Source organism: Anopheles moucheti, chromosome 2 (assembly GCF_943734755.1).
Source record: "Anopheles moucheti chromosome 2, idAnoMoucSN_F20_07, whole genome shotgun sequence".
Lineage (NCBI taxonomy): Eukaryota > Metazoa > Arthropoda > Insecta > Diptera > Culicidae > Anopheles > Anopheles moucheti.
The window spans coordinates 78,978,089-79,005,932 of NC_069140.1; the positions used below are offsets into that span (position 1 = coordinate 78,978,089).

Consider the following 27,844-nt stretch of genomic DNA (forward strand, 5'->3'; position numbering starts at 1 on the left):
CCGAAATATCAAAGCAAGATATGATAACCTGGGCCACTTCAACTATAAAAAATACCTGGTACAAATACTGGGACGTCCAACACCACAGACTACTAAGACTAACCAAATCAAACACTCACACTTGGGAAGATGTAAAATCCAATATAGATCAAAAAGTACTCACACGCCTACGCATAGGACATACAAACTTGACACATAGATATCGACTCTCCAAATCAGACCCTCCACTTTGTTGCTATTGCGGAGTAACAATCACCGTACCCCATATCTTAACTGAATGCTACGGCTACACCATTCAACGCAACAAATTTAATATATCTAACAACGTAGACTTCATTCTGTCCGATAACCCTATAAGCCAATCCAACCTGCTTAAATTCCTTAAAGCTACCGACCTTTACCACCAAATATAAAAAAAAAAAAAGTTAATAACACGAGCCATCTACAAACAAGAGACGAATGTCGCCGCAAGTCGCAAAGTCTCTATAAACAGAAACAACAACAACATAGTTTTTATAAAATTTGATGAAGGAAATGCGAATATTTGCAACAATCATGTTTCGATTCGTTCGTATCAACCTTGTTGGAAAGTGATTTTTTTTTTTCATTTGAATGACGTTAATTTTTCTTTTACTTTTACTTTACTGTTTTTCAGCAATTATCTACCTCTTATGTCCATTTTTTCATCAGATAACATTTTTCCATCAGATTTTTTCATCATTTTAACAACTTTTTTTAATGTTAAGTTGTAGTTGTTAATGTACTAACATACAAAAACAGTTAAAACAATATTGATTCAATTTAGTTCATGCTTTACGAGTGTTCCGAGCTCAGCAATTTAAAGGTTTGTGTTGGAGGTGGTAACAGAAGGAAGATCATTTGTCTGGAAAGACGACAGACTGTACTACACTTTAAGAAAAGGAGCGAGCTTTCGTTATGTGATACCTTGAGGAAAGTTGTCAATCATGTACCGATCATGTCTGGAACATGTATCGAACTTAATTCTCGTTTTACTTCCTAATACTTATATGTTATTTCAGTTTATGAATTCGATAAAACAAACACGCAAATAGCTCAATTATTAGTTTTAAGAAGATTCAAAAATACCGGAAGTTTTAAAAATCGATACAAATTACTGTAAACTGTCGGAGAGATGGAGGACATTTAGATGATCAAAAGTAATGTTTTAATGTGAAAATTCCCGTATCTAAAAACAAACATCGAATCAAATTTAATCACATATACTTAACATATTAAGTTTTTTAAAAATATTATTAATTATAATTCCTTATTTTGTGAGCATCATCAAGAGCATAATGGAAATATTTAGACACCAACTGGATCTAGTGAGCAAATTTGAAGTTGTTTTAATTTCAACTAGTTGCATTTTTATGAAGTAAAATAATTTAATTAAAATAAACGCATAACACAGTTTTGACAAAATTCACATGAATTCAAAGATGAAGCTGCTAACATCAGTATAAAGTAAGAAAAACTGCAAAGTTCTCTTCTGCTTATCATACAAAAAAGAAAAGCTGCATCTTGTTTCAAATCGCTTTAAAGCTTCACTTTCCCTTTATTATGTTCAACCATTTTTGCTCATTGGCCATAAATGTCGTAGTCACTTACCGAGCTTCATAAGAGGGGGAAGAAAAATCTTCCAACCAGTGGGGTGGAAAAATTGCTAAATTTCCTCTACCCATGCGCCGGGTTCCTACATTTGACAAGCAATCGAGAGGAAGCGGGACAAAAAAAAACCCTCGAACTCGACTGTAAGAAATCACATTTTATGCTAACGATGCAAATAATAACAATACAATCAGATATCACACGATGCCATCCCTGCTTCCTGTCAGCGAATCCGAATGGGTACGCTTCGGGGGCAGGAAGCAAAACGTGGTAAACGTTTGCAGAGGATTGCCGTTGTCTCCTCTGCCAGTGTGACTGCTGTACTGCACCGTGCAGAGAACGGCAAACGACAGAATTCGCAGAATTTCGAGCCGAAAGTGAGCTCGGTTCGTATCGTGGGGGCTTGCATTGATTTCTGCTGCAAGACGACACCATTTTGTGACTGGTGGAACACGAGACCCGTAAGCAAGAAATGCACCATAAAGGCTAATGCTTCAGTTGTACACTATTTGCCAGCGTTGTAGCGCTTTCTATTTGATGTGTTGGAAAGGTGAAAATCATACGTAATGTAGATGCACTAAAGGAATAGTTGAGGGGAAAGTGCACATGGAAGAACAATTAAACATGAATTTGAATGTGTTATGATTTGATTGGTGTTTGTTTTTAGATCGAGCATAAGATGTTCCTTACGCTAGTAGCAACTAATGCTGTCTTGCTTCATTTAAAACCATTACTGCAGTGCGACATTGAGATGGAAATGAAATGGTTTCAAATGGGAACTGTCTTCTCAGGTGGATGAAAAAAAATATTTCTGAACATCTCTTTATGTTCCCACCCGGTCCCTTCGTCATCGCCCTGCACTAACTGTTCCAGCGCGGCGAACGCTATTTGGTTCTAACGACCCGAAGTTAGTGTGTTTTTGGTAGTTCAATGTTTTCTCCTCCCATTTTGACTATGGCATCTCCCTGTCTTAATTTCGTTCGCTCTGTTTCTAATTAACTATCTTCCTGTTTTCTTTTCCTTTTCTCTTTTATCTTCTCGCGCTATTTACTCTGTTTTGTGACTTGTCCATTTTCTCTTCTATTTGTTTCCTTTCTTTATGTTTTACCGGTTTAGTTGTACACGTTTGCTCCAGTAGTTGATTTCTGATTTTTTTTCTTTTCGTTAAGGCTTTACTTTAAGACTACTTTAATTTTAGATTTAGATTTTTTAGATTTAATTTTTTACAGCCCGCGAGGCAAATAATATGAATAAATAAATAAATAAGTGAAAAAAATAAATAAATAAATAATTAAATAATTAAATAAATAATAATAATAAAAACAATAGTAGTAGATTAGCATTGCAAAATTGTTAATTGTTTTATAGGATGTTTTGTTTAAAAGTGAGTAGTTCTATTTCAGGAAGTAGATTCCATCATTAACTCGTATTTTACCAAACATCAGGCGTCTCCATCGCCGGGCGCTACAGTGGACTAATTTACTATTTACTATCGGTAAGAACGGTCGGGCTTTGGTTTATTTTGTATGATTTCTTAGTAAAAAAAAACAGCAACTTGCTTCAAACTACTCTATAAAGAACACAAGTATGGATCTCTTACACTTTCGCTAGAAGCCCACCAGAATCTAAGATTCACGCACACGCAGAATGATAATAATATTAATAAATTGATAATAATAATAATAATATATTAAACATTGCAAAATGTTTAATTGTTTTACAAGACGTTTTGTTTTAAAGTGAGTAGTTCTATTTCAGGAAGTAGATTCAGCGATCATTAACTCGTATTTTACTAAACACCGGGCGTCTCCATCGACGGGCGCTACGGTGGACTAATTTATAATTTTACTATCGAAAGAATGGTTGGGCTTTGGAGTTATTTTGAATGATTTCATGGTAAAAACAGCAACTTGCTTCAAACTACTTTACAGCGAACACTAGCACGGTTCCCTTACACTCTCGCTTGAAGCCCATCAACATCACAGGTTCACGCACACGCAGCAACCCCTGCAACGACCGCTGCCCCGCTTCAACATCAAAAGGTTTCGGTGCGGTTTCCCGCAAAAACCCCGCGGCCAATGCGAAGGACGCTCAAAGGTTATTTAATGAGCGATAATTTACAATCCGACATCCAGGTTTACAAGTGAGAAAAACTGCTCTCCAACGGCAAATAGCTTTCACTCGCCGAAACGCGCCAAAGTTACATGCCGAATCAGTCCCCCGGGGGTTGTAAAGCGGCAAGCAGCTCGAACCTCGTGACCGAAGGCGAGGCAGTAAATCTGTTCGGTGAAAGCTGGTGGCTGGTCCCCGCGTTCTTCTTTTCTTCATCTTCACGGGAGCGCGCGAGTTTGTGTGTGTGTATTTATTGAGGCGAGAAGTGAACTGTTCATTCTACAGTTGTACCTACGCTTCGATAGAGATTTTGCTTTCCACCGCGCTTTAACCGAACAGATAAGATGTCACAAATTTGTCCCGTTTCGTTCAGTCACTTCGTCGGCCTCGTTATCTCGCCTTGTACCCCCTGCAGTATTTGTACTTGTGTGTGAGTGTATGGCGAATATGAATGTGTGTGTCTGTGGAGGTTTTAGTACTCTTTCTTCGGTAGCCTTTTGTGGCGTTGATCTATTGCAGCTAAGTTTTTCTGATAGCTGTCCGCGTGATGGTGGCAAAGAATGGAAGAACTTTGCGTCGGGGTATGAAAATGGGACACAACTCGATGTGATTAATAAGGAAGGTTTGGATGGATCAGGGATCTCGTGAAAGGTGCTTCGATAGACGGTTGTTGACTTGGAACTTGTCACCTTTGGAACAGCGTTGCTAAAAATACAAACTGCAATGAAAGGGACAATGAAGGATGATAAATGGGAAGGTGAAAAATGGGAGTGCAATAGCTTGATTAACCGTGAAGTGTTTATGAGTTAAAATCGTAAATTAGAATTCTTGTTTTATTAGGACGATACTTCCATTTTTGTCACACAAAAGCGTCCGTGAATAAGTGAAAAAATTTAAATTGTATCTAAAAATATACAATCTTACTTTAAATCAAGTAATTTTATCTGAAAAAGCCTTTAAATCTGAAGAAAAATTCTTGTGCTTTTCATCAACTTATTTGTTCCCAATCGTACAGTAATCGATCAAATACTGCAAAGCGAAAGCTTCCTTAGTTTTTTCCCCTCGCTCAGTGTGATAATAATCTTTGGAAAGTTTATTTTAAAACGAAGGCTGGCAGGAAAACATTTTCCGCAGAACCAAGCACCAGCAGACACATTCAATCAACGTTTATAGCAGTTGGTTCGGCTGATGAGAAGATTTCAAAAGAATCGTTCCCTATCACTGACCGATCATAGTAGGCGCGCTGTATTTTCCTCAGCAGCTGCGGGAAACAATTTCCCGTGAAAGACCGGCCTCCCCTCCCCCCCCCCCCGGCCGATAGAGTGTCCCATAAAAGTTGATCGTCGACACCGGCCCTAAAACTTTGCTGCCTAGAACTGAAGTGAAGAATCGAAACATCATTCGATCGGCGGCGTAGTGAAGCTTGGGATGCGTTGAAATCGGAACAAAATGATCTTGAGAAAATTAATTTAATGGCTGTGAGGATGCATGATAAGCTTGAGATTGTGATGTTTTTGTTTTTGATTTTTCGCCCCCATCACCACCTTTATTCATCACGCCGAACGTCTTCGGATGCACTTGCGGAAGCCGATCGGATAAAAGGGATGAACATTTGGCCTCTTTTACGAGCCCACTAAGCCTCTTAACTAGTATTGCATGGAGCGAAACCCAAGGCTCTTTTTTCTGCTGCTGTTGTTGTTCTTCACTTCACTATAAAAATCACTGCACCTGGCTGGGCCGGCCGGCTGAGGTGAAAGAGCTTTTATGGTTCCGACCGGCCAGTGGTGATTCGATTTTCCGTGCCTGCCCACTCACGCCCTGTTACCGGAGGGGAGGGGGTAAGCGGTTCGATTGAATCTTCCAGGACTGGACTATTTCACCGCTTAAACCCCTTTAGCGCGAAGATGTTGGCCATTGCCGGAAGTGCTAGTGCTCCGTTCCGGTCGGATGTTTAGTTTTTATTTATCTCGTTATCTGAAGTTGATTGCTTTTGGGGTCCCGACCGTTTTAAGGTGCAGCCGAGATTTAGCTAACGGAATTGGCCGCACAAGGTGCTTGGGCTTGGAATGGAAGGTTTTGTTGCTAAGGATGTGTCGGTTGTGTCTCTCAGGAAAAGGGAACGTGAGCCAATTTAAAATTTAATTTTAACATAGCGTGCTCTTGCTCTAATTACAATTCGCATGCTGAACAATACGTTTTTTAAATTTTAGATCACATATTTTGTGGGGTTAGCGTGTTTGAAAAATTCCTCCATTTCATTCTCTTAATTTTTCTTAAGATCTAAAAAATACGCTTTAAAGAGAAATAAACATTTTTAAAAAATCACATAAAGAAGATATAATCATAAAGGTAAAGCAAACCTGAAAGCAAATGTTTAATGCGTTCGACGTGCAGTGCAAATTAGAAAATTTTACAGTGGATCCATATTGTTACTAACAACTAAAAAAAGCACGTTTCAAGCTTATATACTTAAATTTGAAACAATATACAAAAATTTAAAAAAATATGAAGAATATAATAAATAATAAATAAACAAAAATATAAAATATAAAAACGTGTGTTAAAAGGAACAATGATTGTAAACATATTTAAAATGCTTAAAAGCACCACAACTATAAAAAATGAATACTTCAAGAAATAACATAAAATGATTATCATTGATTGGTTATAACGAACCATGTTTAAATGTTGTTGTAGGTACGTTTGTAGAGATTAACCTTAAAGTTTTTAATCTTGTTTTATTTATTACGCATCTAAATGCAAAAAAATAAATGTGTCACCCCACTTTTTAAGATCTCAAATCAAATTATTAGACTGCTCAGTATTAAGAAAATTAGTTTTACCTAGGTTGGCATCGAAAAAATGTACACTTCCAGACCATAGACCTCCTGAGGTTGATAATCCGATGAAGACGAAGCAGTATGTTTTCTCTTAAGTCAGTTATCCTGTACTTCTCCTTTCTTTTTATGTGCTTCTTTCGACTTTTCTCCCTTTTCATGCTCATAATCTTCTTTTCCTTCTTCTTCTTCATTTTTTATTCTTCTTCTTCTTCTTCTTCTTTTTTTCATTTTCTTCTTCTTCTTCTTTTTCTTCTTCTTCTTCTTCATTTGTTTCTATTTTGTTTACCACTGTTATGATTATTCATATTATTAGTCACTCAAACATTTCAGGTTGTTGCTAAAGGTAGATACTTATTCACGATTTACACAAGATTCAATCTAGAATCTTCGGTGTATTGAACCAAAGGCAGACTCATGACACCATCGAAAGGCCGTTCCACGTCAAACGCTCGTGTGCAATGTACAATCTCACTCGGAACATTCGCCATCTTGTTTTATTCATTCCCCGTTCCGACTCGTTCAGTGATTCTCTATTAGAGACATGGCACAAAATAATCATACTGCATAATCGTACATGGCGATGGCTATATTTAAGGATGTAGTGCCAGTGTGCAGCATAAGTTGGGCCCTGTTCGGTTCGGTGCTTCGTACGGCGTATCTGCCCGGTGCCGGTTACGGTGCCAGACTATGCCGCGCCCTTAAACACACTATGGCCCGGCTTTAATAACATGGCATTTCTCACATCGTACACACGCCTAAAGCAAAGCGATTCACTGTCAAACCGTACGGAACCACACAATACACAAACATACATAATGATCATCTCCGGACCGCACCGTCAACCGGCTTCTTTCCGGTAGCAGTGGAACAATTTTCGAACAACGAATAGTTCATAGATTATCGATGAAATTTTGCGTTCTCGACAGGGAAACGCTATTATGCTACCCAAATGAGGGTTAAATGGAGCGGATAATCTATGCGGCAGTTGGCCTCCAGGGCTTCCAAAAGTCGCATGCCTTTGAATTTGATGTGAAGGAATTAGTGTTAGCCGGGAACCCATAACGAGAGTGTGATACGGAGCGGACCGTCGGGTGGGTGGGACGAAGATCAGGAAGCATTCTCCCACCCCAATTCTTGGGGTGGTTCTTCGTGCTGACCAACCGCAGCCTTTTTGTTTTGCGGCCAGGGGGGATGAAGGTGCAGGATGAAAAGATTTTCCTAAGAAAATGCTTCATTCGCTTCACCCACCATACAACAGACCATTCCAGGGCAAGGAAAGGCGTGAGACGGCGAGCGAAGATGCAGCATATTTGCAAGTTTTATGCTAAGCTTATGTGGAAGCAATGGTTGCCCACGAATATGTCTACGGCTAGGCGTTGTTCGCCGTAGCCCGGCGCGGCTGAGAGTGAAAAGTTCCCGTTCGGTGGACGGTTTTTAGAAAATTACCACCACATGGGAAGCGGCATTCAGGGCAGGCGCAACGTGGCAGGGATGCAGCAAAAACATACAAGCGACTTTTTAGCGGCTTCATGCGGCCAGCAAGCGCCCTTGATCCTGAGTGCGGAACAAGATACAAAGCGCCAAGAAAAAAAGGGAGAGAGAAGAACCCACTCAACGTCAGCCCGGGACGAACCAGCTTGGCTTTCGGCGAAAAATGTCTGATAACAACGGCAACCAATGGAGCAAATGCCATAACATTAGCATATACTGGAACTTTTATGCTCCATTCCTAATCCTCGTGACATTTAAACTTTACTTTTCACATACACACACGAGCGTCAGTAAATTCAGGGCAAGGCATCGTGTTTCGTTCTGAAGCGATTCGTTACGGGTTTGGCCGTGTGTGTCTCGTTACTGTGCCCTACCATACACTGATCGGTGCTTGTATCTAACAGGCCGATGCCAGTTGAAGAAGCATTCCCGAGCTGATCATTGGGTTGGGTGAGGCTGATTTTTGCTCATATTGGTCGCACTTGGCCGTGAGAGAGTTCCGATCTTTCCCCGGGAAAAAAAACATCACGCTCAAGTGCCACGTGACCCACCGGAAGCAGGCTCGTTTGGGTGGAATACGAGCCGATTTTAAACTAGAGCTATCAGGGCAGCCAGAACAGAGCCCATTTGCCCGTTTGCTGGATCGGCCATTACCGCCACGGGGAACACTCGTTATGGTTGTGTTTCGCCGTCGCCTACTAGAACGGGCCCAATATGGTTGTGTAGTGCCAGTGTATTTACCCCGCCACGCGCTGGTGCGAAGAGAAGCAGTAATAAATGACACCAGGAGGTCGGTAGGTTTTTTCTCGGGGTGACATTATGTTTGAATGTTATAGCAGCTTGGAAGACGAAAATGTTTAAAACAGTGGGGTAATTTTTCGCCAGAATAGCTCGTGTAGGAAAGCTTTTTTTTCTTTCCGCAGTGTTGGTTTGGGGAGCTGGTGTCTATGTGGGAAATGTTAAGTTTGCGCTGTTTGGAGATGAACGTTATTTGAATGTTTGCCTTGAAATATTGAATATATGGCTGTGGGTCACAGGTTTTAAGTCTTATAACAAAAAGATGCATTTTGACTATGGGACCAATGGAAGACCTTTTTAAATCGAGTGATAGGATTTGATAATTTTTTTAAAATTACTTTACATGTGTTTTAACAAATGATGTATACAATCTCCTTCTCTCTCTCTCTCTCTCTCTCTCTCTCTCTCTCTTTTTCTCGCTATCTCTCTTTAATACGTCTAGGATTTTAAGTCACCTTCAGAAATTCAAATAACTATTGCATTTCATTTATTAGCTAAGTTTGCCCTTGGCTTTACTAGATGTGTTAATTCTAGTCTTACAACAAGATGTCAGGATTAAACTATCTAAAACCTAAATGGAACAGAACAGAACAGAAGAAATTAACAGGAAAACAATAGATGAATGATGGAAAATTAGCAAGCGCATGACAACCGGGATTGAAAAGCAGGCAGGGATATGTTGTAATCACAATAATGGGACGAGGAATTAAACATTTAGCCAAAAAGTGATGGCCTGCTTAAAAACTTGAAGTTGTTCGATAGGGCGTAATATTATTGAATTTGCTAGTATAGTATGGTCTTCTCAATACCAAAATAGATTAGTAATTCAAAGAAACTTTTTGACCTAAAAACTATTTACCTGGTCCATGCCCTGGCATTTACCTGGCTTACCATGGTCTGCAATAGGATTTGATTTTTTGATCGTCTCTCACCGTGATTGTTAAAGATTTTACTAATAATATCCAAAAGCTAGCTACATTTAGGTGCCCAACTCAATATCTAGAGGTGCCTGGCTTATTGGACTTATTTTACCACGTAGCTGGGTAGTCCTTGGTTCCCGTCTTTTAGTGTTTAAGAAATTTTGTAAATAAACTATCATGTAGGCATCTTCGGCCAGATGACATGCAACAGCAATATTAATAATAATAATAATAGTAAAAATAATAATAATAAAATAAGGTGATCTTTGAGACCCGCCACTGAGCGACGTATGACTATAAAGATTGGGGGATGGTTTGGAAGAGAGTGGGAGGAAACATAAAGTGGGATACCACAAATGAGAATTGGGAAATAGAACGGCGATCTTCAAGTGACGCATGGCCAAGCAACTGGCACTTGTTCTCGTAACGGGTTATAGCACTGGATCCAAAACCGGAAGGCAAACCTAGTGAAGGATCTCTGCACCAGCTCTATTCGATTGATGTGGGTTCTTGCCAATGGAGACCATCTTACAGAGACCGAGAATTCTTCAGAAGAGACCTGACCACTCAACAGAACAAAGTCTTCACACAACAGGGATCGGAGAAGTCACGGGCTACACGTTTGATCAAGGTAACTATGGAGTCAAAGTAGCGACAGAAGGTGAGCCCTGTACCGAGCCAAATGCTCAAGTCCTTAATTACCGAAACACGCTTTACTAGAACTTGTTCAATTAAATAATGATGAACTGGATGAAGGAGAGCGGCAACGAGTAAACGTAAATGTAAACACGATTTTTAAGTCGTCGTCAAAACAGAGGAAATAATCAGGAGGAAGGAGAGCACAAACATCATTGACGCAACAGCACAAATAATAGTGGACTGAACGAGACTCGATAAAAAAGATTACAGAATAACCAGGAACCAATAACGAAGAACGCAACGAGGGAAGTAATGAGGTATGGACGTCAAGATTGAATAATTTGGAAATGGGGATTGAGTGGCGGATACGTTCAAATCCGGTACAAACAACATGAACTTGAAATACAACTATGCCACATAGAAGCTTAGGGTACCAATCATAACAAGATTTGGTCTATAATTTTGAGGATGTCCTTGACTTTATTTACCGTAAGCTTTACAGTCCGTACAGAAGAATAATCCGGATAGAATAACGATAACGGATCAATCATATGGAGATCTATCATCGAGCTACCATCGATAATTGTGGTCAGAATTAATCGGTTCGATATCGTTATCTAAACTAATACGGTCAGGACGTCTTAATTGATAAGAGATCCTTTAGCTTAATTTATAGGCTCACCATTAGTTAGAAACTTCATTCAAAATTCAGATCTATCTCAAGTTAAATCGACAATAGACGAGAGACTCAAAATTCATAACAAAAACCATCGCTGGAAAATGAAAACGTCAACGAAAGCATAAAGGACCTCCTTTAATGCCCAATTATCGTTTGTTTTATTTAGCAGTAGTTGGAGTGAAATGGATTGAAATCTAGAGCTAGATGTGGGAATTGCGTGTGTCTTAAACCCCACGTCGGGTTCAGGATTAGGTTGGCGATGAAATTAACATCTTATTATCGGTTCCGTTCGTCAAATGTCTTTCTGAATCACATCATATTAAGGTTAAGGTATTCCGTGTGCATCTTGAAACCAATTCACTTCCCCCTCAAAAAAGATTTGTTTTGTTATTGTGTTCACAAAAGCTTATCATTAATGTACTGCAATTTCCGTAAGCCACAGTCACAGTTGAGTGAGTGACACTAAATATTTGACATGTATAAAATAGCTCCATTGCTGCACACTTCACCATAGTTTAATAATAAATTGCTAGTCTAACTGATCTAAAGTGCCCGGTGTGTATGTGTGTGTTTGCAGCTGCAGATAGTAATAGGACGCTCAGGACGATATGGTTCGAAGCCGACAAACCGGCAGCTAAAAGGATAATCTTTACGATGCAAATTTATTTCACTCTGCTCGTTATAAATGATACACCCCGTGGCCCGTGGGACAGCGTCTGGACTATTGTTCTGCTGCTAAAATATGCTTCTCCAGCGCCGGAAGCTAGAAACCGGACTTTGGAGCACTTCTTTCTGGAATCAATTTTTCATTACCAATTTTTATTGTACGTACTTCATCATAGTAGTTTTTCTTTTATGTGTAGTGCTTGTATTGCACTATTGTACAAACATACAAAGCTGCTACTGGTTGGCCGTCCAGTGGGAGGCGGTGGCAGATGAACTACATTTTCACTGCTCGCTTTGTGAGGAAAATAGTCCCCAAAAAATGAAGAAATAGGGGTGGCAAATTTGAACGATTTCTTTTTCCACGGGGAGGTGGCTACTCTTTTGCGAGGAAGCGGAACAGGATGGAATCGGTGCGGTGCGGGGGGGGAGGTTGTGCGGACAAATTTAGAGAAAACGATGCTGGCACACAAACGTCTACATCATTCCGTTCATTTCAATTTGCTAACCATTTGTCTGCGTTAAGATGTGAATGTTTGCTGGGCATATTTTTTCTTTTTCGCTTTGTTTCGTTTCGTTTGTTGGGTTAGGTTTATGAGTTTTTTTTTGTTGTGTTTTGCCGTTGTTCGCTGCTCCGGCTCCATTCTTCAAGGAGACATTTTCGAGCAGTTTTGTTTGCCACTGCACGGGCGTAGGAAAGGTGGCTATTTTTCTTTGCCGTTCCACGCCGTCCATGCTACACTGCTACCGGTTGGTGCTTGCTGTCTTGCTTCGTAGCAGTGCATTTGGCTTTTTTTTCCTTTTTCGTGTATCGCTTTTTTCACTTAGCCCAAAAGCACCGAAAGCTGTGGCAGGACGATGGCGCAGGACCGGGTCACCTTCACAGCACAATGCGCTGGGGTTTGGTAGGTAAAATAAAGACTGAAATTTTAAAGCGACCGATTCACGTTGCATGCAGAACGAATCGCGCAAAACTGTGCTTCTTCCTTCGTTCGCCAGCACAGGAAACGGAAACAAGAACAATGCATGTTGGATGGGTTTAAAGAAAAGAAAAAAACACAAAAAACAAGAGCGCAATAAAGAGTGGAAAAGAGATGGAGAAAAAAAAAGAAAACCGGTATAAAAATACTTTCAGCTCGAGCTGCGGGTGTTGGGTGGGCCAATGGGATTATGTGAAAAAAAACAGGATTTATTCAGCCCACAGAGGGGGAAAAATAAAACAAAGCAAGCCAAGGAAGACAAAAAAACGCGAAACCATCAACCTGACAGCTTGAATTGGATGATACGAATACGAATGGCGGATTCCGAATGTTGACGGAAGGATAATCGTTGACAAGATTTAAACGAGAGAAGTTTGTTTGTAGCAACCAAAACAAAGAAAAACAACAAAAAATCGATCAGTTTTTGCATATAAAATGAGCTTTATGCTTGGAAAAAGTTTTAAAATGGCTGAAGCGGGATCATGGTATCATGCCAGCCCGTGCTCGTCGTCTCGTGGAGTTTCAAGAGGTGGTTGATAATTTTGAAGTGTTTGTACTTTTGGTTAATTTTTGTATTTATATTATTCGCAAGGCCGAAAGCGATGCGTTTAATTTTGTGCTGTTACGAAGTTTGTTTGCGATGGTTTGTTATGTTGCTAGCAGTGATCAAAGCAGTTTATTTTGTTGCTCCTGCAATGTTTTGCGATTTGTGTTAGCAAAAAGCGATGCAAATGATGAAATATTTTGCCAATTTTTTTTTAAGTTTTAAAGAAACTTTTAATGATGTCAATGAATGCTGTTTACTTACAAGAATAAACGATTTTAGTCCCAAAATCAACATTCGCCAAAATTCGGGATACGAAATTCGTATCTCTTGCGCATGTATTTCATTACAGCTTTATGGCATTATCTTACTTTAATTTATCTTTAACACACGCAAAGCGATAATATTAAATATATAATGTAGAATGATATTGTAGAAAATAATAAAAGCTGGTACTTGTGGAATTAAATATTAGAAAATTCAAACTGTATCCTAAACGCAAAAGGTTTGAAGTTAATAAACCGATGTTTGACACAAGAATATGCATTTTTGTTTTAGGTTCAGAAAGAAATCAGATATAATTGAAACTCGTGGATGGTGAACGAGGTCCCCAAGCTATGTGAATATTAACACTTTTATCATTGAAGATAAGGAACGGACTCGAGAATAAGTTATCCTTCAGGTAAGTGAGAGCGCTTTCAGATGGGACAAACTTGACAGTTCGAGCGTTCGACGAACTTTAGTCAAATGCAGATTTATGAATGAAATTTCGTTAGTTCGTTGTGTTCGCGAACTGGTTGTGTGTGAACGCTGCACGAACTCTACATTGTTCCAATTTTAACCGAATCCAATACTTGATTCCTACATGGTCCAAATAATTTCAAAAATTGACGGTTGTACATAGAAAATTAAACGAAAAATATGATTTTTCGTTAAGTCTTTGCGCTAATTTTTTGTAAAATAAAAGAAAATTTTATTTTTTTGCATAATTCTGCAAGCATTAAAAATTGTTAGTTTTATTTATTATGATACATTTTAATTGGTTGATGGTGCACGGGCACTCATTTGTGTTGGTTTTGTTGTTTTTTACTTGTGATTGACACACATTTTGTAGAAGCATTGTAGAAGCGCATTATTCTATTTGAATTTACTTTTGTTTGTTCGATAGCTCCAACGGTCACTGTTTTGATTTAAAAAAACTGTCAAGTTTGCTATCTTTCCACGGAGTTCCCGTCTATTTCACGAAAATGAGTTTGACGAACTGGCGAACTGTCAAGTTTGTCCCGTCTGAAAGCACAGTAACTTTTCGATTACTCGGTGCATTGTTTAGAAATTATTTTCGAGACCTTAACATACGGGAAGATAGTTTAATAGCAAGGAAAAACTAGAATAACTTATATCGAATGTTTATGAAATTTTCTATTAAACCCATAATTTAACCTTCATGCCAATAATTTTCTCCACTTTTTTATGCTTGTTGGCTTCATTATTGGGTGAATACATCATAATGCACAACATAATGAATGTATCGTTTATTACTTCATTCCCTCTTGGAAATGAATCATGCATGAAGTAAATAATGAATATTTGGCAGTAAGTAGTGAAAAAGGCATTTATTTATCTACATGATAACACCCATCAATCGCTGTCATTTATTCGCCTTATATTTTTCTCTTCCTTCACATGCCAGAACCGTCACCATTTCGTTCAGGAGCCGAGATCGAGCGACTGTTTGCGACTATCAAAATGCACGCGGCAACATTCCCGACAAATCGCACGCGTAGCCTGTAGCATGGAAATGTTTTTCGGCAAAGTAAATTATGCAAATGATTTCGAATCGATTCAGCTATTCATAACTGTAAGTCGTATCATTTCGTTCGGATAATTGCATACCGGGGACGGGAACGGGAAAACGGACCGAATAGCTAGAGCAACGTTCCTGGGCTCGTGCAAAAGACGTCACCCTGGTTAATGATCGTGCGGTCATGGGTGGGCGGACCGAACGACGCACGGCGAACGGTATGAAACGTATTCACCCGCAGCTATGAGAAACATCTCTCCGTGGCCGTGAGTGTAGTGCGTTGCCAACGATGGTTCGATTTATTATTCAGCCGCTTCCCGTGTTGCATCAGAATTCGTCTTCATCAGCAACCGGGTACGGCCACCCCGGTACGTACGGGTTCAGCAAACCCGTCAGCAATTACTTCCAAGTTTCGTCTCGAGAGTGAAATAGCGACACACACGCAGTAGGCGTACGAAACGGCGGGAGACATGGTAAAGATTGTGGCTATCATTACTTGCAATCGTTGCAATCTGCATGCAGGCTGGCTGGTAATCATAAGCAGAACCTGTGCGAGGGTGCTTCGGTGCCGGCAGTTGTTACCGGCATTCTTCCGATTGACCAACCGGAGGCGTTTGCACTGCACGGCCGTGTCGGTATGCTGTCTGCGTAATGAAGATAAGCATTCGATCCATTACTGGGGGTTTTCCGTGTGCCTTTGAGTTGAGCATGCACGATGCACCTCGATCGGGTGGGTTGCATTCCAAAATAGGCAACTAATTAGTGCGAAAACTCCTCTTCTCCGGTACGGCCAATTTGGCTGCACTCCTCGGTGCCGGTGCTGGGGCCAATTTTGCTTGCCTTCTCGCACGGTGCTGCACGGATAAATGTCTAGTAATTGTGCTGTGGGGAAGGTTTAAAGGATTTGATTTATGAACCACAGCCATAAAGCGAAGAGATGAGTTCAAAGGGCGTGAAGCTGGCACGCATCTGCTAGGACCCAATAAGGCATTTCGTGATGCTTGTGTGCCCTCTCTCGAAGCAAGGAATGATTGGAATATTGTTTTGAACGTGAAGGTTTCACCAACTGGTGAAAGATTTCTGTGAAGTGTTCTTGGTGTTTTGGTGTAATTATGGAGATTTTTATTTACCTTAAGGCATTAAGCTAGCCAACCAGCCATCCCTGATAACTTTATTTAAATTAAATGTTAATAAATGTTAAGTTTAAGCCTAAAATATTTGATTTTAACATAGAAGTCAGATTTTGTATTATAAAATATCGAAATTCCTTGATTGAATTCTAATCTTAAAGGATGAAAAGAAGACGAAATAATAAAGAAATAATTACAAAATTGAAGTTTAAGCTTAAACTATTTGATTTTAACATCCAAGTCAGATTGTGTATTATAAAATATCGAATTTCCCAGCTTGAAATATAATCTCAAAGGATGAAAAGAAGACGAATAGTTAGAAAATTAAAGTTTAAGCTTAAACTGTTTTATTTTAACATCTAAATCAGATTGTGTATTATAAAATATCGAATTTCCCAGCATGAATTCTAATCGCAAAAGAAGACAAATAATTATGAAAATTAAAGATTAAGCCTAAACTATTTGATTTTAACATCCAAGTCTGAATTGTGTATTATAAAATATCGAAATTCCCAGCTTGATTTCTAATCTCAAAGTAATATAATTATAATTATAAAATAATTATAAAATTAAAATTTAAGCTTAAACTATTTGATTTTAATATCTAAGTCAGATTGTGTATTATAAAATATCGAATTTCCCAGCTTGAATTCTAATCTTAAAGCTTAAAGTCTAAGCTTCAAGGATGCCAAGAAGAGGTTTTTGAAGAGATTTTGTTTTGAACAAAGTTAGACAAAATGCAACGCTTTTTTTCTACAAGTAACTAAGGAGAGCTTATTTAATTGAATAACAAATGTAAGTTTCAAATTATTTTTATCCAAGGGCCAGCTTTTCATTACTTTATTTTATACTTATCAAAACGAAATCTCACCAAAAGCATTGTCCGGCAATAGAAAAAGCAGCAATAATTCAAAGCCAGTATAAATCCTTTGCATAAATGAAATTAGTCAATAAAATACACTTAATTGGAATTGCAAACAAGACAGCACGTCTAATCAAGTCAACACAAAAGGCATGACAAGCAGCGATTTCCACTGTGACTATTTACTGTGGTGGTATTTTGCTGATAGTTATTGGTGCAATAAATGGGAGCCTTTTTGCAACTCAGCAGGAATGCTTTTGCCAGTACACCGGCCCTTGAACCGGGTCCGGCACCGAGCACTGTCCTTTGTTTGAGCTTTCCCACACTTTATCATTAAAAACACCTAACCTTCGGTAAAACAGGATCTCGGAAATCGTTTGCCCCGAAGCTCAAGGTTCTTGAAATTACCTCGATTATTGTTTTCGTACCAGGAGCGTTGGGCTGGTTGGACAGAAAAACCTTCCGTTCCAATCCTGTGTGGGTGCAACGGGGGGTTGCTGCTGCCGGTCAAAACATTGGGCAGGAATCTCGCCCGGAAATGGTATGAGGGAAGTTTTCCATAGCTTTAAAACCGCTGACCAGTACGGATGCAGTAAATTATCGAGTCCCCGAGTTCCCTTCCGGTACCCTTTTACCGGATGAATAGCCTTTTTTGGGGCGTCGAGTGTTGGGGAAGCATTCCGGGACAGAGAAGAAGTTGTGTCTACATACGTTGCATTGGTCGTCTATAATTTCCGTATTTTTTTACACCCTCCTTCAGCTTTCTTCACCGCTGGTGTGGGGATAATATTGCCCAGAATCACGCTCACACGTGTAAGAGGACGTTGCCCAAAAAACCCGACCAAGCTTTTTTGTGGGCCGGCTGTAGTAGGCACACAAATTTACCCATCCACCCGACCCACCCCCCGAAAAAAAAAGGACAACCTCGGTGGGTGTAAAGCAGGACGATGGGGAGGGGGGAGGAAGTTGGGGAGAAAGGCGATAAGCCGGAAAACCTAGTGAAAACTCCCAGGTAGTGTGTGGTGTGGCTGCACGGGAGAAAATAATGTTTATCCACATCCAACCGCACTAGCGCCTGGCGTAGGTGCACACGGCACGTACCGCCGGCACGGGAAGCACCGTTGGATGTGGGAATTCGGGACTACATTTCAGTACTTAAAAACAATTGCCCTTCCAATAAAAAGCCTTGTTTTATTTTCCCTGCGGGAGAGCTTGGCTTTTTCATGCACAAACAGGCAAACAAACGGGGTTGTTTTTTTCTTTCTTCTTTCTGCCAGCGCAACCGTCTTTGTCCACAAACACATACAAGGATGGCGGCCGGGTAGCCCTCCGCACCGCACATACGCACGCGAGGTGCGATCGCGACGTGAAAGTGTTCTTTGTGCCCGCGCCTCGACGAAACGTTTTACGTGGAGCGTGTGTGTGTGGGGGGGGGGGGGGGGGGGGGGGTGAATGTACACATTTCCCTTCCACTTTTGCTGGTCTATTTCCCCGAGTGGCTTTTCATTTGGTTAGGACGGCTTTCGTCTAATTTTTGTCCTTTCCGCATACTGCCGCTAGAAGACGACAGCCATTTGCAGGCATGTTTAGCGTCCGCCATTTGTTGGGTGCCGTATCGGTGCGCTTGTGTGCGTGTGGGAAAGCCATCTTTGCGCGAGAGTGACGCTAATGAAACGCAAGGAGTGAAAAGAATATCCTGTCTTGGGTGGGTATTATGAGTTGTTAGACATTCGCTTATCGTACTTTGATGTTAATAGTTTCATAGTAATTCTGATCTGTGCTTAATATTGCTTGGTTCGATAAAGCGTTTTTTTAACGAGGTGTTTAATTAAAAAACAATAAACTTTGTTTTGAAATTGATTCTTGGACGATTCAATTATTTTTCTGTACATAAATTTTCAAAATTTAAACAGATTTCGTTATCCGTTATCCAGATATCGTTATCATAATTTTACATTATAAATTAAAAGAATAAACAGACGAATGGAAAACCCTTTAATATTGACTCATTACTACTGTTTTTTGTACCATTGATACCTTCAGCAGGAGAAGTTCACGAAGCATTGCAAGCACGACCCAACGTCTTGCGAAGCTCATATCAATGTCCTTTGTTTTGAGTGGCTTTGCTGTCACCCAAAAAACAAGATGACCTGGTAATGCTGTCACTCATATTTGGGTGACAACCGAGGTCTGTATAGGATAGAAGTCGAGTAATATAGAGCGATTTGACAAGTAGCCAAAAGTTCGTTACACGTGATTTGACGTTTGGACGCCCTTTTCCATTCAAATGTTTTGTGTGTAGTTGTGTTGATTGAACGTGTCGGTCATAGCAACAAGATTTTTATTGTTTTAGATTTGGTTGGAAATTTGTGTCGTTTTTTGGCGGTGTTTTATGTTTGAAATAATATTATATTTTTTTTGTAAGTAGAACAAAACTATACTTCAGCTCACGTTTAAATCGAACCATTACTGTTTTTCGATTTTAGTTCGGAATAAGATCTGCAGATATTATTGGCGTTTGGTGTTAGGTATGATTGATGTTCAAGGCAGGTGAGAAGGCAGAGAATCGGATTTTGTAAAGCGATAATTTGGCAACGAGTAGGTGAGGCTCTTCACATATGAGGAAGAAAATGAGGCTCATCGTACCTCACGGTTCACAGTACGGCGTGAAAGTCCGGTACCGTGTGATCAATCCTTCGTTTCAGAACACTAATAGGTGATGACCACACACCACTTTATAAAACCATCAACAGTTTGCTGTTTTAATTAAAGGCATTCAAAACGAAGGAAAACGTTAACGACAAAGCTAATTGTGAAACTTCGCGATATAATAAACAAGTAGGCTAGACGCTCTGACGCAAACGTGTCACTAATACTACGATAAGAGAGTGTGAGTGAGCATATTATGCATCTTACACGGGCGACCAAACGTCAAATGAAATCCAAAATGGCGAACCCCTATTTTGGCTATTACTCGACCTCTATCCTACACAGACCTTGGGTGACAACATGGTATTCAACATGTCAAATACACTTAAGGAAAGTGGATATTTCGATTCATTTGTTCAGTTTATAATCAGTTCGAAAATAAAAGTAGTTGTAGTACACCTTACATAACATAAAAATAAACAGTTTTTTCTCGCATCATAATTCCTCACTAGCAATTATTAAAGTGACAGCAAATATCGTTTTGGGTGACAGCAAAATTGAACAAAATAAGAACGTAACAATAAAACGTATAGAAGACTGTTTTGAATACGAGCGGCAGATAAGGTTAAAATAGAAGAGATTCTGTTGAATTTGTTTAGTCAAATAGAGCAATTTTCGTTTGCGACGCAAAGGAGAGTTTCCCTCGAAAAGGGTTTGACAGTCAACACGGTAGATAAATACTGCAATATTAATCATTACCTGTTTACTTGTAGAACATGATAGACAGTACGAGCGCTTCATTAAATGAAATTTTTGGAATTAAATTGTACAAATGAATATCCTCCAACTAATGAAGCACCACATGAAACGTTGTGGGTCGCCATTGCCTATCATTTGTACATGCTTTTGACAAATTTGCACCATCCGCGTACGTAAATCTGATACAGCAGGCGATGGATTGGATCACTTCGCCGCCACCGACACCATGGAGACGACATCCCAGAAAACAGAAGCACATGAGCTACTAGATCCCCGTAACGGATGCGTGCGTTTGTACGGTTTAATGGGTAACGAAGTGTTTATCAAGTCGTGTAACGAATTCTACGAATCCGTCGTTGTGCGTCTTGGTATGAGGGGGGAGTCAACGCGATATGCTGCGCAAGAATACCATTAAATGTACGGTGATACGGTCCGAAAGTGAAAACAAAAAAGAAAGAAGAACAGGGCGTCATGATTTATGGCGACACCGTGTGTGTGCCGTACCGGCGTGTGAGTGTAATGTTGGTGTAAAGCTTAGGCACCGTCAGCGTGGCCATAAAACGAGCTAGGCGTCTCCATCGGTTGCAGCAAACCACCCGCCGGGCAGGGCGCTGGAGTGAAGACAAAAGCTCCGGTGCGAATGGGCAAACACCAACATCACCACCGCAACAGGGAAGACGCTCCCGGGCGTCGTCACCGTGATTAATGCTGGAAGTATTTTGCGTTCCCTCGAGCGTGTTGCGCTGTGTGTTTAGTTTTGCGCCGGTAAGTGGATTCCGTTGCGAGACTGAGTTGTGCGAGACTTTCGGGGCAGGGGGTTGAGCTAACAAGCACGGCTCGATTGGTTTGACGCTGGTTCGCCGTGAATCCGCGTGTCGTTTGAAGGTTTTGAAGATGACCAAACCGGTGGCACCGCGTTGAGCCGAGTGTCAGGCCCGTGTTTCAGGCACGGTGTCATGGCACTTACACCTGTGCTTATGAAAGGTGGCAAATTACCTCACTCCAGTGGCCAGACGCATTAAAACCGTACACTTCCACAATAAGAACTTCAAACTGCGCGAAAAGCACGGCACAGCAAGTCATTCACCCGCGGGGGCCAAAACAAAAACGAAAAAAAAAACGAGCTTCAAGAGCTTCATAGAACGCGTTGGGTGCAATGGTACACTGTCGTGCCGGGTCGAGTTCTCATTAACCAAACGCAGCACACTGAGCACGCTGAGTAATTGTGATGCAGACACACCCGGTGCAACATTGTCACGCCGGTGCAATGTGCCGAAAGAAAGAAGGACTAGGTAGGTAGAGCGGGGGAAAAAAATCAAGGACTCGGTAAAAGCATGGCAGACTATAACTGTCAACGGTTGCCACGTAATACAGAGACAGAGGACGACGACAGAAAAAAAAGAACAGGATTACACCATCGCTGTGTGCGATGGTACTTGTAAAATCGCTGTTACCGCGATAATGAAGGAAATTTGAGCCATGTTTCGTTTCGCATTTCAAAAGGTAAATTTGCTGGCCAGTAACATCGCTGCCGAGGCGTCGCCATGAGTGGGAAGATAAAACAGAGCGAATGATACTGCCTGGAGGAGTTTGCCTCACTTGCAGACATTTGTTGTTAGCTGTTGATAATGTTATTTAAAAAGGAAAAAATACACTAAGGAAAATACACTAAAGTAATCTTCGAAGTTATTAAGAAATTTGTTGATATAAAATTTTTTGAGGTAGTTTTCTAACAAATTCAAAAAAATCATTTTATTTTCCAAATATTGCCTTTTTTAGGTGGATTTCTTTTTTATTTCATTATATTTCATTAAACCTCCCGATGCAAAAGTGATTGATTTTACCTTTGCTCTACCAAACATTTCGAGGAAATGAGAATTGAAAAGAACTCAAGTTTATTGTTCTATTTTTTTATTGATTTATTTATTTATTTATTTATTTTTGTATTTATTTAGTTATTTATTTATTTATTTAGTTATTTATTTATTTATTTATTTATTTATTTGTTTATTTATTTATTTATTTATTTATTTATTTATTTATTTATTTATTTATTTATTTATTTATTTATTTATTTATTTATTTATTTATTTATTTAATTATTTATTTATTTATTTATTTATTTATTTATTTATTTATTTATTTATTCGCTTATTTATTTATTTATTTTTTTATTTATTATAAATAGTATTAAATATCAATTCAAGAAGTTTTCGATCAATAATATTATATCTTAAACTTAAAGATACAATGATGATCGACAGACAAAAATTGATGCACACTGTGAACAATTGGTGATGGTCTGGCCATAAATGGATGCATTAGAGACCAAATTCCACGTGTTGAATGTATCTTGAAAGTTTTGCATTAATATATTTTTTATATTACAGCTGCGGAACAAAGTGATTGTGGATTTAAGATACATTGTGATAATTATTTGGAAAAAAAATTTAGCCGCGCTTTGTTTCCAGAAATTGTAAAACACTGATGATGATTGATTGATTGACAGCACTTGCGGAATTGTTTGCTGGTTTCGCTTGTACTCTTTGTTGCGGTTCCGCGGAACTTGTTTTGGACGGTTCCACGTAACTGTTGTTATACCCACTCAACTTTGATATTTTTAATTGATTTGTGGGTTTTCGCAAATATTTTTTGACAGCTCTTGCTTTTTTGCAAAATATGCCACATACGCGTAAAACGATACCAATTCACGCTTAAAATTTAATTTTAGACCTACATTTATACTTGTATTAACTATACAAAAAAAAATCAACACTGGTTAAACCCTCAAGTGCCTAACCTCCGTCACAAGGTTAGAAAATGTAGCATACCTGCTAAACAGCTTAAATTTTGATACAAAATAGATGTTGAAACCTTCATATAAAACAATAATAACAACAGCAAACTTTCGTTGTTTTTGCATAGAACATAATAAGCGCTTATAATGAGGTCATTTCCCAAAACAAAGTTCAACAAATAGAGTAAAAACCACAATATAAAACTGAGTATAAATAAAGATGCTACAACCTAAACGAGACCGTGCCGTTTGGATCGTCTGAGCTAGATATTACTCAACCAAACTTCAACGTCTTCTCATTATCAGAGCTTTGAATGTTCCCGTACCCAAGGTAAGGCCAGCATATGAAAGGTAAGGCCATAATATTCATAGCATATGAAATAAGTGGATATCGTAGAACGAAAAATAGCTTCACGAGTACGCATCCGGCGTAATAGTATGTGAACGCAGTTATATCATATATTATATATTAGAATAGAATTCGATAAAGTAGTTACAGCAAAAAAAAAAAAACAGTCGATTCGAATTTCGTCGACAACAAATGTTGCTGAAGCTGTCAAATTCTTAATTTTTCCAGTCTACTACCAGCATGTATACTAGACCGTTACCTAGGCAAACTGTTGAATAATTTGATATCTCGAACAGGGTGTACGGAGAACCAAAAACCATCAAAAGGGTGGCCCAAATTATTTTCAACAGCAGTAAAAGCATTCGTCTCCATCGAAGAAGGCTTGTTTTATCGAGTTTTTTAAGCTTGAAATTGATTTAAAGCCCGTTTGATTAATGTAGTGTACTAGATCTAAGTCAATAGAATATTTGCAGTGTTTTAAGACTATAACTTGCAAATTTCTAATGATTTTTTATGTTATTTTCCATCACTTTTACCGAAAATTTTAGACATTGTCCTGAAAACCCCGGTAGTTATCCTGTCCTGAATTATACAATCCTAGGTATCATGATTCACCAAAAAAAGTGCGCTGATTGCTGAACATGATTGAAAGTACGCACACAATGTTTCGCACAGCAATGAAAACAAAACACCAGACACTCGATCTCCGCCTGCGAGAACGCGTCGACGAAAGCGTGGAAATTTGCTGGAAGCCACACGAAAAACCCCTTTTTCCGTTGTACCCATTTTCAAAACTGGATCAAATTCCCGCCAACAACCATCATTTGTTTTAATCTTCGCCTTCTGGCAGGTAGGAAAAACCCCGAAAAAAGCAACAAAACCACAAGGAATGAAAATAAAACCCCAAAACAATGGGCAAACAATTCGGTTTTGCGCGGTGAGAAAGTTGTTTGGTCGAGGACAATGTCCTCGGGCAGCACTTTAGTTCGTACGGCTGTTTGTGTCTGTACCGGGAAGGTATCGGTCGTATCAAACGGCTTCCGTATTACCCGCAAAGCGCAGTGATAATCAGCGAACGGGTGTCCCCTACGGGGATGACAACTTCTCCCACCGTTTTGTTCCCCGGTTTTCGGTTGAAGTGTTTACAGTTCGTCTCAAGAGGTGACGTGCTATGGCGTATCGTTTTGTTTTGGCATCTGTACGTACACTATACGTGGTGTAGATTCAGCCTCGATGCACCTCAGACGAGCCGCGTTTGAAGAGAAAACTGCCAGCCAAACGTCATCCTTCACCCGGGTACTTCAGCACAGAACCACCGCAGCCACAGCGCTGTGCGCGACACGCGTGCGCCAGCTTACACGTTAGCCCTGGCATGTATCGGCAGCAGAGCTAATGTGAAAACTTTTCCACCCAATCTCAAGACATCACCCGGGGGCAGGATGTACAAGGTACGGCCAGGGAAGGAAGTGTAAGAAATAATACACTCATTTCGTCCGTGCAAACAACCGTGTAAACATGGAGACAAAAGGGATACCAGCCGTTTGTTTGAACCTCGTTGCTCCGCGTGGAGAGAACTCTTTCATAGTCGGTACCTTCCGGCGTAAGTTGCGCAAAGAAGGGGGTTGGCGTTTGTGGAATAAGTACACCACACACATTTCCACCCCAGGAAAGTATCAAGTTTCGTCTACTCCGTCAGTCCCTTGCAGACGGGAAGGCGTGGGTCGATGTCTCGGTGTGTAAAACTAGTCCGCCCTCTTCCAGCTTTACCGCTTCTGTTCACTCTTTTTACGCAACTCCATACATGCACTCCGCATGCATTCGGCACACACTCCACTCATCACGGGGTTGGGGTGGTTTTTTTCATCCTCCCCACAGCATGATCTCCGAGTCGCGTTATCGTTATCGCGGCGGTGTATGGAGTAGAGACCCAGCACGAAGGGAAGGATTTTTGTTGGAGTTTGATAATGAAAAGAAACACTCGTGCGGGCGCAGGGTGCATAAAATGGTCGTCATAAAATTTTTAATAACAGAACCACCCGGTGGACCTTTTCGCGGGGCTGCGAGTGGGAACGAAGGGATTGGAGACCGTGCCGGTCCCCCAAACACACTGTCGTGTGACACTTGGCGCTTTGTCGGTTGGGCTTTCCCTCACCTTCACGGTGACCACCTTAGGTCTCAGCGTACACAAATGACAGCAAGCAGCACGTTGGGATTATGAATCGAAAACCCCTGTAAGCAGGGGTGCAAGAAGTGCAGGGGTACACAACAGTGCCACACGATTCCGCTTGGAAAAGCGAGTTGAATGAATTTTTGAAGAGTGCCACCGGCTCAAATTGAAGCTTCAATAGCTCCATCACACTTTTCGCCCCAAAAGGATACAATTGTCCAACGGGGACCGAACCGGGAGTACGTGGAACGCGGCCACCTTAATTACAATAATTGCACGTCTGGCTCCATTTTCGGACCGGAGTTTTGGTTTTCTGTGGTCCGTAAGAGGGGGGGAGCACACAGACAGGATAGGACTTTAGAATTCCTTTACACCGCGGTGCTGGTCGCGAACCGTGTACCGAGTGACATCCTAATGGTGTTTTTTCTCTTGCACACACAAAAAAAAACAGACAAGCGTACAGATGTCAAACGGATTCTGGATTGCAAAAGAGGATACCCACCTGTATCCATCAGACCACACTCACACACACACACCGTCCCGGGCGGGTTGAATTTAAAACCGTGCATCATTTATGGGACGCAGAAGTTTGCAGACAGCTCGCTCGGGCTGTATTGCGTGTGGCGGAACGATCTCGCCGTCCTGCGCCATTCCCGCCATCCACAGTCCAATGCCAAGAGTGCCAGTGGTTTTGTGAAGTGCGGTGAGAGATTTTTTTCTCTCTGTTGTTGCTCAGTAGATGTTTTGTTTGCCCCGCCTGTGTTAGTTGTTACGCTGCACTTCTTTATTTATTAGAATGCCACCCTTGTGTGTGTGTGTGCGGGGGCGGTTGGTGCCCCAAGTTGGATGATGATTTATGCTGCCACCGGTCGTTAGCGGGGTGGGTTTTTGAATTCCTTTGCCGGTAGTTATCTAGTTTGGGTTTTTCTTTTCTTTTTCTGGTCCTCCTTGGACGATGATGGGTGCGATGCATGAATATGCAGGGGTTATTGACATGTCGGTGGCCGTGTGGCAGTGTTTGCGTTTTTGATCGGTAATGGTATGGTGTCAAGTGTGCGATAGAGTTCGCGTTCGGGATGCAAATGATGCTGCAACATCATGCAAGCAGTTGGAGAAGCGGTAGAAACGTTGATGGGATATCCATCATCATTCCTATTGACCGTCCAGGAATGGTCTTTCCATTTGAATGTACATGAATTCAAAAAATGAGAAGCTTTCTTTTTATCTCAAAAAATCCTTCGAGCCTCCATCCAGGGTTCCCTTGACTTCGACTTTAGTTTAAATTAAGATAATTTTTTTAAAAACACTTCTTAATCTGAAAATTAAAATAAGCGTTTGTGGTACTGGGATTTTTTAACAACATTAATCTTTGTAATAGTACATAATGGTAAATGTTCTACAGGCATTTTTTTGTTGTTAAAAGATTTTTAAACATATTTGCTATAAAACAAAAATAATTCATTTACAAAACGACCATTTACGGTTTAGTATACTTGAGATAAGATGCCCGTCCACTGTCCGAAAATGCGTTGTACTTCAGAATAAGTTTAAAATTGACTTAAGTTTACAATTGACGTAAGTTTAACCATGCGCCCTCGAGACGCATCGAGAAGTGCGTGTAAGAAATTCAGAAACTCAGAATGTGTTGTTCTTTTTTTAACAATCAAGCCCACATTTTGTCAGTTATTCTGTTAAGTTTGCTATAATTGAACATTTTTTTACTGCTTGCCATAAAAATACTAATAATCTAGTGAGCATAGAAAACTTGATTGCAGCGCCTCTGGTGACAATTTTTGAAGGCTTATGACAGCGATTTGTTGACAGTTTCGCTTATGTTCCGTAGTGATCTGGTAGTAACTGAAACATTATTATCAGTTTACAGTCTATTTCATTTAATTTTAACAATTTTGATTCCCTTTTTTTTAACTGAGAATAATGATATTTTTAAAACATTTATGATAGAAGTAGATTAAATCACAAGATTGTAAGCAGCAAAAAGCATTGTAAAAAGCATTTTTTTCATCATCACGTTGCA

At 40.1% G+C, this 27,844-nt stretch overlaps 1 protein-coding gene across 1 annotated transcript in view; it reads right to left on the reverse strand.

Annotated features, from left to right (window-relative positions):
- LOC128299474 (nephrin-like) overlaps window positions 1-27,844 on the reverse strand; it is a 292,126-nt gene that overhangs the window by 94,784 nt on the left and 169,498 nt on the right. The window lies entirely within an intron of this gene.